The sequence below is a fragment of the Lathyrus oleraceus genome, chromosome 7 (genome assembly GCF_024323335.1).
Source record: "Lathyrus oleraceus cultivar Zhongwan6 chromosome 7, CAAS_Psat_ZW6_1.0, whole genome shotgun sequence".
Classification (NCBI taxonomy): domain Eukaryota; kingdom Viridiplantae; phylum Streptophyta; class Magnoliopsida; order Fabales; family Fabaceae; genus Lathyrus; species Lathyrus oleraceus.
The window spans coordinates 154,173,933-154,185,862 of NC_066585.1; the positions used below are offsets into that span (position 1 = coordinate 154,173,933).

Sequence of the window (11,930 nt, forward strand, 5' to 3'; positions counted from 1 at the left end):
GTAGTTCTATTAGCAAGTACTTGGATTATTAATTGATTATGTGAATTACATTCGACCCTGTCTTTATAAATTGAACTTTATTCAACACTTTACTTTTCATTTCACACTCTAAAAACCCCTATTTTGATTACCTAAGATAAACATCATAACAATAGATAACGATAGATTGACACTTGGTCTCTGTGGATTCAACAATCTTTTATATTACTCTGACGCGTTCGTATACTTGCGAAAAGCACGCATCAAGTTTTTGGCGTCGTTGCCGGGGACCAATTTCGTCAAATTTCATTTCCCTGTTGTTATATCGTTTAGACTTAGGCTGTTTCCCGCCGGTCAATGCGAAGAACTCGCAGCACCGGAAGTTTAAGCTTAGTATACCCTTTGGCGGAACCTGAACGTTACGCTCGCGCACGTTTATTCTTTCATAGAATTAGGAGAGCTATGGCCGAAGGTCAAAACCAAAGACCTCTTAAGGATTTCGCTCAACCATCCAACGAAGAACCTAGTTCTAGTATAGTAAACCCGACCATCCCAGCTAATAATTTTGAACTTAAACCATCCCTATTGCAACTAGTGCAACAAAAATACTTCACAGGTCTCGCTATTGAGAACCCGAACCAACATTTAAAAATATTTCTTCAATTCGTAGATAAATCCCTATCGTGGTTAGATTCCCTTCCACCCAATTCCATTACGACTTGGGATAACCTTAGACGAGTATTCCTTGCTAGATACTTTCCCCCAAGTAAAACCGCCGTTCTTCGAAACCATATAAGTAGATTTACCTAGAACCAAGGAGAGTCGATGTTCGAAGCTTGGGAGAGATATAAAGAGTTGGTACGAGCATGCCCACATCATGGTTTAGAAAATTGGTTAATCATTCAAACCTTCTATAATGGACTTCACTATAACACTAAGATGACCATCGACGCTGCCGCAGGCGGTGCGCTGATGAACAAACCTTACTCTGAAGCTAGTGCCCTCATCGAGGATATGGCTCAAAACCATCAATCATGGGGAGTTGAACAAGCGACAGTTGAGAAGAAATAAGCCCAAGGAGGAGTGCATGAACTAAGCTCTATAGACATGATGCAAGCTAAAATGGACGCGTTAGCCCTTAAGGTCGAGCATATGTGCATAAACCCGAATATTGTAGTCGCAGTTTCGTCGGATTGTGAGATATGTGGAACCAAAGGACACCAATCTTCAGAATGCAGTCTATTAAATGAAACCCACTCTGAGCAAGTGAACTACACCCAAGGGAACCCATACTCGAATACCTATAACCCTGGATGGAGGAATCACCCGAACTTCTCCTTTAAAAACAATAACCCTATCCAAAATAATGCACCTCCGAGACAACCTAGTTATCAAGCCCCAAGATCAAATCAACCTATGCAACATGTACCACCAAAGCCGAGCCTTGAGAAAATAATGGAAAATTTTATCACCGCTCAAACCCAACAAAACAAGGAGTTCATGAACCAAAACATTCATGTTAACGAATTGATTACTCAGTTAGGAACCAAGGTTGACCATATAGTTACTCATACTAAGATGCTTGAAACCCAGATCTCTCAGGTAGCTTTAAACCAATCCCCCCAAACCACACCTAGAGGACAGTTCCCTGGACAACTTCAACAAAATCCAAGAGGGAAAGCTAATGCTATTACCCTATGAAGTGGGAACGCTTATGATGAGCCACCAAACCCAGGATTGAGTGAACCCAAAACTTCTAAGGAATATACCAAACCCACGGACAAAGTAAAGGAACCAGAGGAATATGAAAACCAGGAAGGTCAAGAAAAAGGAGAAAAACCTAAAGATAAAACTTATGTACCACCCCCGCCATATAAACCACCTATACCATATCCGCAAAGACTCAAACAAACCCAGATCAATAATCAATATCAAAAATTTATTAAACTATAGAAAAACTTCACGTAGAAATCCCTTTCACAGAAGCCATCACCCAAATACCTTCTTATGCAAAGTTTCTCAAAGACATCCTTACCAACAAACGTAGACTAGACGATCCGAAGCCTTTGGAATGTAATGCTATTTCCGAGAACAAATTAGCCAAAAAAGATAAAGATCCTGGAAATTTCTCCATTCCTTGTCTTTTGGGAAGTCATGTCATCGAAAAAGCTTTTCTAGACTTAGGAGCTAGTGTGAGCTTAATGCCTTTAGTAGTTTGTGAGAGGTTAAACTTAGGAGAATTACAACCCACTAAGATGTCACTTCAGTTAGCCGATAGATCTGTTAAATATCCGATAGGCATCTTAGAAGATGTCCCTGTTAGGATAGGTCAGTTATTTATCCCTACTGATTTTGTTGTCATGGACATCAAAGAGGACAATGATATACCAATCCTTCTAGGTAAACCATTCTTATCGATTGTAGGAGCCATAATAGATGTCAAGAGAGGAAAGTTGACCTTTGAGGTAGGTGACGAGAAAATAGAATTTATACTTTTGAAATTTCTAATGGCACCTATGATGGGAGATGCGTGTTATGCCTTAGATATCATTGACGAATGTGTTAGAGAATTAGAACAAGAATAAATTATAAAAACAATTAAGTTACCATCGACTCTCATAATGGAAGATGATGACTTTAAGAAACCCTTCATCGATGATAACCTTCACGAATGTTTATCCCTTACCCCAGATCCTATGCCATGCCCTAAGAAACCAACCTTAGAACTTAAGGAACTGCCTAAGAATCTAAGATATGAGTTCCTCGATGAAGAGATGAACCGTCGAGTTATAGTCAATGCTACCTTGAGCCAAGAGGAAACTAACCAACTTTTAGACGTTTTACGAAGATATCCCTCAGCCTTAGGATATAATATCTCTGACCTGAAAGGTATAAGCCCATCTGTATGCATGCATCGAATTTCGCTCGAAGAAGATTCAAAACCCTCCAAAGAACATCAGAGAAGAATAAACCCTATAATGAGTAATGTTGTTAAAAAGGAAGTTCTTAAGTTACTTGAGGCAGGTATAATCTATCAGATCTCGGATAGTAAGTGGGTGAGCCCTGTGCATGTGGTACCTAAAAAGGGAGGCATCACAGTTGTGCAGAACGATAAAGGCGAACATGTAGCAAAACGGTTAGAAGGAGGATGGAGGATGTGTATAGATTATAGAAAATTAAATAAAGCAACCAAGAAGGATCATTTCCCTTTACCATTTATAGACCAGATGTTGGAGCGTCTAGCCAGACACTCTTACTTCTGCTATCTAGATGGATACTCGGGATTCTTCCAAATACCTATCCACCCCGAAGATCAAGAAAAAACTACCTTTATATGCCCTTATGGAACTTTTGCCTACAGACGAATGCCATTCGGCCTCTGTAATGCCCCAACTACTTTCCAACGCTCCATGATGTCCATCTTTGCAGATTACTTAGATGGTATTGTGGAAGTGTTTATGGATGATTTCTCGGTTTGCGGATTCGATTTCCACAATTGTCTTGCTAACCTTGAGAAAATCCTGGAGAGATGCGTGGAGGTGAACCTCGTGCTAAACTGGGAAAAGTGTCATTTCATGGTGATCGAAGGAATAGTTTTAAGACATATAGTTTCCGAAAAGGGTATAGAGGTAGATAGAGCTAAAACTGAAGTTATAGAAAACCTAAAACCACCAAAAACTATCAGAGAAGTCCGAAGCTTTCTTGGACACGTTGGATTCTACCGGTGTTTTATTAAGGACTTCTCCAAAATAACTAAACCCTTAACTGGACTTTTAATGAAAGATGCTGAATTCATTTTCGATGAAAAATGTAATGACGCATTTAATCTTTTAAAGCAAGCATTAGTATCTGCACCCATTATGAAACCACCCGATTGGTCAGAGCCTTTTGAGATAATGTGTGATGCTAGTGATTACGCGGTTGGAGCCGTTCTAGGACAAAGGAAAGATAAAAAATTACATGCCATTTATTATGCCAGTAGAACCCTAGACGTTGCCCAACTTAACTATGCAACAACTGAAAAAGAACTACTCGCTGTAGTCTTCGCTATAGAAAAATTTAGATCTTATCTAGTAGGAGCAAAAATTATAGTTTACACTGATCATGCTGCCATTCGTTACCTATTAAGTAAAAAAGATGCCAAGCCCAGGTTACTTCGATGGATTCTATTACTACAAGAGTTTTATTTAGATATAAGAGATAAAAAAGGCACTGAAAATGTAGTAGCTGATCACCTTTCTAGGCTAGAACATCTAAAACCAGACTTAGTACCCATAAATGATGATTTCGCCTATGATAGACTGATAGCTAGACTAGAAACCATTGAAGATAATAACCTAGGCCCTGATGAGCACTCCCAAAATTCCTTAGCAATAAGTAACGTACCCTGGTATGCAGATTTCGTTAATTACCTAGCTGCTGATATTGTACCCCCTGATCTTGACTACCACCGCAAGAAGAAATTCTTCCAAGATTTGAGAAACTTCTATTGGGACGAATCGCTCCTTTTCAAAAGGGGTAAAGATGGCATCTTTCGTCGTTGCGTTCCAGAAGAAGAGGTAAATAGTATTATCGAGCATTATCATTCTGCACCTTATGGTGGACATGCGAGCACCTCTAAGACATACGCCAAGATTCTTCAAGTCGGCCTATTCTGGCCTACCATGTAGCGTGATGTCTATGCTTGTATTGTCAAATGTGATAGATGCCAACGCACTGGAAACATTTCAAGGCGTGATGAAATGCCTCTAAGAAACATTCAGGAAGTAGAACTCTTCGACGTATGGGGTATAGATTTCATGGGACATTTCCCACCCTCCTTAGGAAACAGGTATATCTTAGTAGTTGTAGACTACGTATCTAAGTGGATTGAAGTCATAGCTGCACCCACAAACGATACTAGGGTGGTGATTAAGCCATTTAAAAACTATATATTCCCTAGGTTTGGAACACCACGTTTAGTTATAAGCGATGGAGGATCACACTTCATATCGAAAATATTTGACAAACTTTTAAGAAAATATGGAGTTAGGCATAGAGTAACAACACCATACCACCCACAGACTAGTGGCCAAGTAGAAGTATCCAATAGGGAGATAAAATAAATCCTAGAGAAAACCGTTTCTATCTCTAGGAGAGACTGGTCTAAGAAGCTTCAAGAAGCATTATGGGCCTATAGAACCGCTTTCAAAACCCCTATAGGAACTACTCCTTACCAACTAGTCTATGGAAAATTCTGCCACTTACCGTTCGAATTAGAGCATAAGGCCTATTGGGCCATTAAAACTTTGAATTTAGACTACCTGACCGCTGGAGAAAAGCGTACCCTTGACATTCATAAACTAGAAGAACTTAGGCAATCTGCCTATGAGAATGCAAAAATATACAAAGAGAGAACAAAAGCCTATCACGACAAAAGAATAGTAAAGAAAAACTTCAATATAGGCGATCCTGTTCTCCTTTTCAACTCTAGGTTACGACTCTTCCCTGGGAAACTACGCTCAAGATGGACTGGCCCTTTCGAAAAATCCAAGATTCTGAGATCGGAGCCGTAGAAATCAAGAACGAAACCTATAGTCCATTCATTGTAAATGGACAAAGACTGAAGCTCTACAAAGGAGGAGACATTCCAGCATACTACTCAAGCTACACGCTGCGTGGGAGGCAACCCATGGTTTTTCATTTTACTTTTTTGCATTTATTTAATTTAATTTAATTTTTATTTTTTCACCGAGACTAAATATTTGAATGGTTTGTATTTTCAGGATCACTTACCTAACTTCTGCAGGATGCAGGATTTCGACAATATGCACGTAGCCTATATAGATGATGCTCAGAGAGAGCGCTACATCGCTCTGTATCAACGCCCTATGGCACCCACACGTTATCCTGATCAGCACTGTATGGAGGCATTGGGTATCGAGCCGAGTATTCGATTCCTGAGCCACCAGCTTCACTGGGACGAGTTTGTTGACGATCTGAGTAACACCTACAGGAACTTGACATTGGAGTTCCTCAATTCATTTGATTATGACCCATACTCTGGACCGGATGGGTATGCTGCTTTCAGGCTCTTTTGAGTTGAGTACTCTTTCAGCCAGAAAGAGTTCGGTGACCTATTGGGTTTCCAGACCACTCCTAATACTGTCCCGGAGACACCTATGGGATATTTTCTGGGTAAGGAGGTGGAGAAGTTTTGGAGTGATATATCAGGTGGTGGAAGCCAGGATCCATCTACGCAGCTGTCTCAGGTTATACATAACCCTGCCTTTAGATACTTTCAGATGATATTGGCACATTCCTTCCTAGGAAGACCGGATGCTGAGACATTACTAAGTGAAGAGGAGATCTTCCTACTATTTTGTGCATCCCAGTCTCGCCGAGTAGCATGTGGGAACTTTCTGTTATGTGGCCTCAGCGGTGTCTCCAGATCGACCGAAGGAGTCATCCATGTGGGCAGGATCATTACACAGATTGTTGTCGCTTTAGGTCTATCTCGCAAGCTGTTACATCTCCAGACCTACTGTGGGTACACTACCATGGACATCGACTTCTGTTTGACCAGAGGGTTGATGAGGAGAGCCTTTTTCCACCCATGTCAGTTCCGATTGCTAGTCGACAACGAGGCTATTCATTATTTCACACTGCCTGATCCTATGATGACTAGTGTGCATGACCCAGCGAAATGGAGTTATGCTCTGGAGGGCCAGGGAGAGACCATCGAGGAGCCGAGATCACCACCCATTGCTGAGTACACGCCTACACCACCTTCTCCCAAGATCACTGTATTCTCTAACAATCTATCATTGCAGACCCCAGACATCCGCACCCAGATTGCAGAGTGTCGTAGAGAGATTGCAGAGCTTAGACAGGAGGTGGCTGACCTCACATTACAGATGGGAGTATATGATCTCACCCACGCCACCGAAGCCGACTGTTTATATCAGAAGATCGCAGAGCTCAGACAAGAGGTAGCCATGCTCCGTGGATCCACACAGGAAGACGACATCCCTACTATATGATCTCACCATTTCATCTTATTTTATCTTTTTAAATATATTTCTCGCATTTACATAACTCATTTTATATCATCGCATTTGGAATATTTCAACTATGTCTACACATTGATATTTCTACTTTTTACATATATATATATATATATATATATATATATATATATATATATATATATATATATATATATATATATATATATATATATATAATATATATATATATATATATATATATATATATATATATATATATATATATATATATATATATATATATATATATATATATATTATATATATATATATATATATATATATATATATATATATATATATATATATATATAATATATATATATATATATATATATATATATATATATATATATATATATATATGTCTTATGTTTATTTTATTTACATTTTTATTTTAGTTGTTTATTTATTTATTAATCTAATGTTTAAATTTTATTTTATTTTTATTTTTTTACTTTTATAAATTCCTGCAAGCCAATGATACTAGGAAAATCACAAGACAAATGCTATCCGGACCCCTCAAGCCAAAAGACAATGAGAAGCCTAAGCCAAAGGACCAAAATCCGGCGCAGCCGAATTTTGCCTTGTGGCGCCCGCCATAGACCCTGTGGCGCCCGCCACAGCGTCTGTAAAAGCTCGGGGCAGTCTCCCTTTCTTCACCATTTTCACACCTTACAACCTTCCAAACCCATTTTTCCACCTTGCAAAAACGTCCTTGAGCCCACAAAAAGCTCACACCTTTCTCATCCTCACACCATACAAATCATTTTCCCGATTTCCATTTTCATTTTCATCCGTCGGATTTCATAAAAATCCAACCTTTTCACATCCCACTACATCTTCTTCGTCACGTTTCTAGAGCTACACAATGGAGTTTAATGGATTTATTCTTCGAGGAGGGAAACTGGGAGATACGCAAAGGAAGATTATCGAACGGTTGCAAAATCGGGAGATCCTCCCGACAAGGTATGTTGACGAAAATTGTCTCTACACTTTAGGTATCTATCATAGCATATTTCATTTATTAGATAATTTAGGTTTGCATAATTTCTTTTCAAACAAAGAACCTACCTATGAGCGATTGACAATCGAATTTTTGAGTTCTTTATTCTATATTGTCAATCCTAACACTGCTAGCACAGTTGGTACTGTCAGATTTAGAATGTTTGCTGTTGAATATGAATTCAGTACCGATGAACTAGCAGGCTTGTTAGGAATCTCTCATGGGACGGTGCTATTTGTGAGGCCCCTTTGGATTCGGATTGGTCAGTCGAGGTGTTCTCCTTCTGGCAGAGATTGTCAAACACTTCCATAAATTCTTTTGAAGGAGTTCTTGCCTCGACTATCCATAACCCGACCATCAGAGTTTTTAGATATCTGTTGGCATGTACTATTTTTGGCCGGGAGAATCCAAATAAGGTTAATGCTAGAGAGCTTCTATTTTTGCAAGGAAGCCTCACAAATAGACGAATTAATTCGGTCCCGTTCATGCTCGCTCATATGACTTTGACTTTAAATAAAGCGGGACCGATTTCTTTCGGAGGATTAATTACGCCTATCGCTCGGGCGCTTAACTTGAACAATGAGATAGCTACTCTAGACCCCTTACCTCCTCGCACAATTAACCTAAAATTTATAAGAGACATGAAATTGTGCCGTTTGAGGAGAGAAGGAGGCTATGTGCTTATGGTTCATGGTGTAGCTATCCCATCTGTTGTTTTACCATGCACTAGACGTACTGATGTACGAGATGAAAGGAATTGGACCTACGCTTTAGATGCTCCACCTGTTTTGGGTCCTCTTCCTCCTAACATTCTTGATGAGGTGGGACATGACACTGATGATGAATATGATCGGAGAGAGATCTCCCGTACCCCATGTGTCCCCCCATCACACTTCACCACCACACACCGCACCATCTTCTTTTTCTGCAGGTACCGCTCCTGGCTTTTATATTACAGAGGAGATGTGGCATGACTACATGGATAGAGAGCAAAGGCTTGACGACCTACTCTCTAGCATCCAACAACAACTGGCGAATAACATGAGCTTCATGCAAGAATCGCAGCGGAGGACAGACAGGTCCTATGACACTGTTTTACAATCCCTGCAAACGATCACAGATACACAAGCCCGTTAGCAACACTACCACCGTCAACATACTGCACTCATCGAAGCCACTCAAGCTTCCATCATGGGTAACCTTCAAGAGGTGAGGACCGCTCAGGATTCCTTACAGGCCAGGATGGTTCAGCGAGACCGTCGTCGTACCCAATCCCGTCGTCCACCTCAGGATGGCGAGGGCACCAGTGGTCAGCAGTAGGTTGTCAGGTAACTCTTCCCTTATCTTATTTCGAAACATTGGGGACAATGTTCGATTCAAGTGTGGGAGGAGACTTTATCGTCTTTTCTTTATCGCTTTTCTTTGTGGTTTTTTAGATAGTTTGTTTATTTTTATTGCCTTTTAGTTGTTTATTTTGCTTTTAGTCTAAGTGTCTTAGATAATGCATGAGTCTGACGAGTCACCAAATATAGTGTATCTTTAGTACAATTCAATCTCCCCATACCTTTAGCCCCACCAGAAAAAAAAATTGCAAAAGAAAACAGTATTATTCCGAAAGTTTTCGGGTTTTAAAGACAGGTTTGAGTAAGGATGTGGTGACTTGGGAGAACTTTGCGAAACATCAGTATTATTTTAGCACCATGGACTTCGTAAATATAGGAATTAGTCCCGAAACCCCATATACCATGGCCTTAATCATCATTTCGGTATAAGTCCTCAGTAGTTTATCTCAGCAGTCAGCTCCGACCTACGCATCCTCTACGCAGGGGGCCGATGCAAATAAGTGAATGATCCAGCAAATTAAATAAAAGAAAGCAAAAAGGCAACTCCGGTATAGGTGACCCTCACAAAGTCATTTAAACCAAAGAATTGTAAAAATTTGCTACAAAAAGAAAAAGAAAAACTTACCCGCTGTCAGTTGGTTCAGAGGTATCTGGCGTTGAACTCGGTAGGGAAGATTACGATCCGATCCCCCACAACAACAGTTGGGTCAAATAAAAGGGTTTACACATATTTATGTGCCAGAAACCCCATGCTTAGATCATAATCACTAACAGGTCACTCTACTATGAAGCATGTACGGATAACGGGCTTAATGTGATTGCGCCTGAATGAAAAGGACACAAAAAGAGATGAAGAGGCAGGCCTAGGTACTGTGGGATAATATGGGTTGGTTAATATAGGAATGAAGTTTATGTCCGTATTTGCGGATAAGTGTCATCATGATACCCTTAGTTCACTCAGTTAGTACCTATCACTGCATCCCGACTTGAACTTAGAAATCTTTTAACCTGAAGCACTCGTTTACACCAGTTTTTCTTCTCTGAGCTTTTTAATGTTTTGCTTGAGGACAAGCAAATGTTTAAGTGTGGGAGAGTTTGATGACACTGAAATTCACCGTATTTTCGAATCTAATTTCGCATGCATTCTAGTAGTTTTATTGTCATTTTGTTGTGTTATTACTATGTTTCTCTTTGTTTTCAGGTTTTTACTTTAATCGGAGCCCCGATCGAGAAAAGGAGTGAAAAAGAGCTAAAAACCCTAAAATTCAGCATTTTGTACTTGTGGCTCCCACTGTGGCTGGCGCCATAGACCCTGCCATGACGTGTCCTAGCTCAACTTCTCTCAACTGCCACGTTCCCCACTACTTCCACTAAGGCGCCTCAGATTGGCCTTGTGGCGGGCGCCATGGCCTTGTGGCGGGCTACACAAGAGGAAACATTTTCCCTCCCATTTTCAAGTTGAAGGGCATCCTTGTCATTTCCATCATTTTACTCTCCTATAAATAGAGACTCGAAATCACTTGTTCAATGACCCAAACTTAGAGCAGAGGAAGATCCAAACTTAGAGCAGAGGCAAACTTAGAGCAAACTTTGTTTCACCTAGGCATATATTCAGTATTTTAAACCCTCCGATTGGAGCAGGTTTTTATTACTTTGCCTTTATCTATTTTAGTTTCCCGCACTCGCTTTACTTTATTTATTTCTCGCACTCGCTTTACTTTATTTATTTCCCGCACTCGCTTTACTTTATTTATTTCTCGCACTCGTTTTTGTTAGCCTATGGCACGGATCTAGAAGGGGGGGGTTGAATAGATCCCAATTAAAAACTTGAGTCGGCGCTACCAATTTAAAAGAAAATTGGTTTTAAAAATTGTTTTAAGTGCGGAAGCAGCCGAGGAAAATTTTAGTCTAAAACGAACCGTTATTGGAAAACCGGATATGCATTAAGCTAATAGATTAGAGATAAAATGAAATACAAATTACTACACTATTTGCACACCCAATTGATATGTTTCACTAACTAGTAAGCCTAGTTCCAATGATCCAAAATACCAAATTTAAACTGGAAGCAAACTTAAGACAACTTTGGCTTAAGCAAATTTACAAACACTTGGTGTGCATACACTCCAAGAGATATTTGAGTTGAGTAAGTAATTCAAATTTATCTAGTACAATATACTATTGTACTGTGTATTCAAACAACAGTTTTAATCTCTTACTCAACTTATATCAATGTTTGGTAAAATTGCTTAAACTAAAATCACTTAATTTTTAAGCTGAAAAGCACTTATGCAGAAAATTAAAGAAGACAGAGATTTGATGAGGCAGTTCCCCCGCCGTCCTCGCTTCGGGGTACGTCTGCCCTCAAATCTAAAAATAGAATTGAGATGATTAATTAGATATCACCTGTGAAATTTAATTGTTTATACAAGGATTGCAAAGCATGTAAATAACAGAACTTCCAATGTGTTGAATGATGCTTCCTATCCTTGCTCCTTGATTCAAGATGAATCAAGACCTTCGATCGTTGTTGCTAGACCTCCGATTCCAGCC

General features: G+C 39.7%; 1 non-coding gene across 1 annotated transcript; it reads right to left on the reverse strand.

Moving 5' to 3' along the window:
- Positions 1-756: 756 nt before the first annotated feature.
- LOC127109480 (small nucleolar RNA R71) lies at positions 757-863 on the reverse strand. Its single transcript, XR_007796759.1, has one exon. It is a non-coding gene; the product is annotated as a small nucleolar RNA R71 (small nucleolar RNA).
- Between the last annotated feature and the right edge of the window lie 11,067 nt (positions 864-11,930).